A 5,792-nucleotide genomic window follows, 5' to 3' on the forward strand; every position below is an offset into this window, starting at 1 on the left:
AGGCAGCTAGGATGAGGGTCTTAAGCCCACGCCCACAGTGACACACCTACTCCAACAGGGCCACACCTCCTAATAGTGCCACTTTCTGGGCCAAGCATATACAAACCATTGCAGTGGCTAACAGTGACTGGCTGCTCTGTCAGAGGACCTGGATTTGAGTTCTATTACCCAAATGATGGTTTACAACCATCTATTACATTAGTTCTAGTGGGTCTGATATATTCCATAGGCTCTGTACTCTCATGGTACACAAATATACATTCATGCAAAACTCTCATATACTTTTTTTTTTTATCCTCAAAGGCTTACAAGCATGGTGTTCTTTTTATTGAAAATTCAATGTAAGGTGAGATGTTTATTTCATATTGGTAGCAATATCCCAGATTCCTGGGTTATTCTTCCAGATTCTTGGATTCTGGGCCACTTCATTCACAAAGTAGAACCCTGAATCTCTATGGAGTCTACACCCCACTCTCTAGTTCACATGTACTCCTAAGGTATCTTAGGAGGCTATAGAATGTGTCCTCTGAGCCAGATAGCCATCACCACCTTGGAGCCATGTGACTACCCTCAGGGATGTTTCCTCACTGAAGAAGGCCTTGCTTGGGTACAGTCATCAGACCCTGGGTGGACATTCCAGCCACTCCTTCCTCCCAGATGATGTCATTCTGCCTAGTTACATGTGGTCTGTGGTCTCATATACATAGAGCATTGGACGGCAGTTAAAGGTGAGATGCTATCTATGCAGATATGGGGAGGAAGCCATCAGCTACACTGCGCTGGGAGATGTATCTGTTCTGGGGTTATCCAGAGTTCCATAAGGGAGCCCTCATTAAGCTTCAGTAAATAAGCACGGGAAACACCCAGATTCACCAAGCTTGACTCATGTGGAATTGTACTCTGGTCCATCTGTGGTTGCCTGCCTAGGGGTAAGGAGCATTTACATCTCCCCAGGAAAGGTTCATGCAGCGGCATCTACAGCATTTGCTATTTCCTATTGAACACTACGATCATTGAAGACTGGCTCCTCCTCGGTGCCCTGGCAACTGGCACCTATGCACACAGACTGTGCAGTACACGTCTGAGTGACAGTGTATCTGAGACTTGGAAGAATTCCCGTAATCCTTCTGAAGCACCAGAAGATGTGAGTTTGTGGCCCCGCCTCCAAAGAAACCATCTGCCACTTTACTTCTGTCTCCTAGGAGCTTCATGAGGCAGTTTATCAGCTCCAAGGTACTGAGAGTGTATGATCTTCCTAGGGCAGCCTCTCAGCACAAACCTACAGAATCTGCTCCACAAACAGCATAGCTATGGTCTAGATTCAGCTCCTTAGCAACTGGGGAAGAGGACCTCTTCCATTTGGGTGTGGCTCTCTTTGCTCTCTGAGATAATAGCCATGGGGAGCCTGTGTCTTTGCGTGCTTCCCTTCTTGCTAAAGTAATAAATCAAATCTAAACTGATACAAACACAATCTACTAATGTGATGGGCCAGTAGGGAGTTTCCAGACAATCAGGATTCTCTGTGAATGATGGGCTGGGGATATAGTTCAGTAGACAGAGTGCCTGCCTACCTAGTATATACAAAGTCCTGAGTTCAATTCCCCAGCACTGCATAAATTGTATAAATTGGGTGTGATGCACGTAATCCTAGCCTCCAGGAGGCAGAAGCAGGACAATCAGCAGTTAGCAATTCAAGGTCCTCCTTCAGCCACATAGCAAGTTCAAGGGCAGCATGAGCTGGAAAAGATCTCTGTCGATAAGACTGTAAGAGAAGAGAGAGATAAGAAAGTCCCAGGATAAGACCAAAAAAAAATTATGTATGACTGACCACGCTAGGTTAAAGCTAGTTGCTTTTGATGGCTGACTTAGTTATGGTCACTGTTGCTATGATAAAATACCATGACCAAAAGCAAGTTGGTGAGGGAAGGGTTTATTTGGTCTACACTTTCACATTGAAGAAAGCCAGGGCAGGAACTCAGGCAGGGCAGGAACCTGAAGGCAGGAGCTGATGCAGAGGCCATGGGGTGTTGCTACTTACTGGCTTGCTCAGCCTGCTTACTTAAAGAAACAGGACCACCATCCCAGGGATAGCACCACCCACAATGGACTGGGCTCTTCCCCATCAGTCGCCAATTAATAAAATGCTCTACATGCGTGATGGTAGAGGCATACACCTTTAGTTCTAGCACTCTGGAGGCAAAGGCAGGAGGATCTCTGAGTTCAAGGCCAGCCTGATCTATTTAGTGAGCTCCAGGACAGCCAGGGCTACACAGAGAAACCCTGCCTCCAATAAAAACAAAAAACAAAACAAAGAACTCTATAGGCTTGCCTACAGCCCAATCTTATGAAGGCATTTTCTCAGTTGGGGTTCCCTCCTCTCAGATGACTTCAGTTTGTGTCAAGTTTCCTTTGCAATTTTATAAAGAAAGAAGGCTTTGTTTCTAAATTGTTGTCTGAGTTACTCTTCCAGGGTTTATTTTGATTTGTTCCAGTAGAGATTTCACAGACAGAATAGTGTTAGCAACAGCTGAAACCAAGTGCTGTGAAATAAGAAATATATATTTGAGCTTCACCCTGGTCTGGTAAAGAGCTCATAAATTCTTTATCAGTTGCTCAGTGATGGGGGGGTGAGGGGTCGAGGCCTCTTGTTGCCCCTTTCAAGCATATCTAAGTTTAGGCTTGTGAGCTCAGAAGCCTCAGGATAGCCTTAGGATAGGGGCTTGTCACCATAAGAACCAACATGAGAGCAGACATTTGAAATTGTCATCTCTTCTTCTTCACTCCCAGCAAACAAAGACGGGCTAGACATTAAGTTAGTCACTACAGGGACTTCCTAGATCAAAGGTTGATTTACAGCTATGTCTATTGCAGTAAGATCTTCAAAGAAAAAAAAAAATCCCCTTAGCCATGGCCTTCAGATTGCTTTCAGACTGAACACACCCAGAGACTGTTCTTGAATTGGATCATATATGTTATATCATATATCACATATCATATATTATCACACACACACACACACACACACACACACACACACACACACACGATCCTCTGAGAGTGTTCAGCTGAAAACAACCTATAATCCTATATATAACGTATATGAATATATATACATATATACATATATACATATACATACATACATACACACACACACATATGTATGCTACAGTAAACAAAGTGCTACCTGGACCCCTTGAACCATTTTAGCAAATCAGCAATACTACAGAGGGTGTTTGTAGGGAACCCTGATTGACAGCTGGCTGGTAAGGAAGTCCAGAGTTATAGTTAGTATCTAAAATGGGAAAGAGAGTAAGCAAGAGCTCCATGATTAAGAAAACTTGTTGCTGCTGCCAAGGACCAGGGTTCAGTTCACAATACCCATATATGCTGGTCCACAATCATCTGGAACTAACAGTTCCAATGCCCTCTCCTGACCTCTACTGGCCCCAGGCATGCATGAAGTGCACATTACATACATGCAGATAAAACATTTATACACACAAAACAATATAAATAAACCTGAAAATAAAATCCCTAAATCAGGGGAATCAAGATCTACATAACTCCAGGTAGGTTGTGTCAGGGTTGATTCACTGGGTGCCTAGTTTGTGTCCAGAGCGTTAAAGAAACAGTTACTGGTGTAAGAGTAAAATTCCCTAATTTGGTGTGAATATGGTGAGTCAACCTGACTAAGGTGCATGAATCCACTGCTATCCAACAAGTCTTTGCTTTCTGTATAAACCACTCCAGCAACTTACTGGTAATGATGATGATGGTGGTGATGATGATGATGTTAATAAATTAAATAATATACATATGGGCAAACATCATTGTACTGGTTGGCTTTGTGTCAACTTGACACAGGCTGAAGTTATCACAGAGAAGGGAGCTTCAGTTGGGTAAGTGTCTCTATGAGATCCAGCTGTGGGGCATTTTCTCAGTTAGTGATCAATGGTGGAGGGCCTATTGTGGATGGTACCATCCTGGGGTGCCATCATGTCTTCTATAAGAGAGCAGGCTGAGCAAGCCAGAGGAAGCAAGCTAGTAAGAAACATCCCTCTATGGCCTCTACATCAGCTCCTGCTTCCTGACCTGCTTGAGTTCCAGTCCTGACTTCCTTTGGTGATGAACAGCAACGTGGGAAGTGTAAGCTGAATAAGCCCTTTCCTCCCCAACTTGTTTCTTGGTCATGATGTTTGTGCAGGAATAGAAACACTGACTAAGACAATCATATAGTTTAAACAACATAAATAAATCTAAAAACAAAAAAACAAAAAAACAAAACCTAAAGTAAAGGGAGTAACCATATTTTTTTTTCTTTTTGGTTTTTCAAGACGGGTTTTTCTCTGCATAGCCCTGGCTGTCCTGGAACTCACTCTGTAGACCAGGCTGGCCTCAAACTCAGAAATCTGCCTGCCTCTGCCTCCCAAATGCTGGGATCAAAGGCATGCGCCACCACAATAACTAAGTTTTTATGGCCACTATCCCCAGTGTGCATGTGGTGGAGGAAGAAGCTGTAACTGTGAGGATGGAGTTCTGGGTTAGTGACAAGATCTGTCCTTAACATGTGTGGATAATCCTGCATTCCTACTCAGAACTAAAATTCAATACATAAATAAATAAAATGTTGGCTTTCTATTATGGAGAGTTATGTCAGGTTTCTGGTAACCAGGAATATTTTCTATTCTATTAATGAAAGCCAGCAACATTTTAGTAGGCTGCCTATCTTGTCCTAAAGATTACTCATCAGCAAAATTAAATGTCAGTTAACACTTTCATTTCCATATGGGTCACAACTGCCTTTTTGTTTGTTTGTTCGTTTGTTTTCTGGATTTATTTGCGATTTTAGTGTGTGTGTGTGTGTGTGTGTGTGTGTGTGAACACACACACACGTGCGCTGGAGGATACCACTGGATGCCAGAAGATGTTAGACTCCCAGGAGCTGGAGGTTCAGGCAATTGTGAACGGAACTCAGGTCCTCTGGAAGGTCAGTAATTAAATGTTCTTTATCACTGAGATCCTCCCTTGCCTTCATTTTGGTTGGGTTTTGTTTTGCTTTGTGTTGGTTTTGAGACTGAGTGTCCTGGGATCCAGGTTGCCTTCCAGCTCCCTACGTAGCTGAAGGCTCTTTGAAGTGCTCCCCACCTTAGCTTCCCCACTACCAGATCTGCAGGCAGGTGCTATGCTCATGGCATTGCTACTTTGTCCTTGCTGCCCATAGTGGCCGTTTTGAGATCTCATTTTCCTCCAGGAGTTCAAACTTTGGTCAACCACTGAGCAAGTGGGATTCCTGCTACCTGCCTGAGCCAATTCATTGTGTCCAGACTTGTTGGTAAGTGTAGTCATGGTAACAGATTCAGCCCGGCCCCAGAATTTTATTCTGCCTTGCTTGGTCTATGCTTGCCCCCCAGCATTTGTTGATATTGGTGGCAAAATCTTATGCTCAGCCTGTAGTATTAACTATTTCCTTCCAGGCCACCCTTTGTATTCTGAAGCATGCTTAACTCTAAATCTATACATCTATACCTATAATTCTCCTTTTAAAATCTGTGTTTATGTGTTCACTTGTGTTCATGTATGTGTGTAGTGTATATGCTCAGGTGTGCCTATGTGAGTGGAGGCCATTAACCCCCTATCCCATGAAAGTGGCTAAAATCAAAACGGCATTGCTATGTCAAGCTTAACAGAAAATAAACTCAAGGTGTTATGCAAGAACGGTTCTCATGGCCAGGCGGTGGTGGCACACCACCTTTAATTCCAGCACTTGGGAGGCAGAGGCAGGCAGATTT

This window comes from Mastomys coucha, unplaced genomic scaffold, assembly GCF_008632895.1.
Source record: "Mastomys coucha isolate ucsf_1 unplaced genomic scaffold, UCSF_Mcou_1 pScaffold15, whole genome shotgun sequence".
Lineage (NCBI taxonomy): Eukaryota > Metazoa > Chordata > Mammalia > Rodentia > Muridae > Mastomys > Mastomys coucha.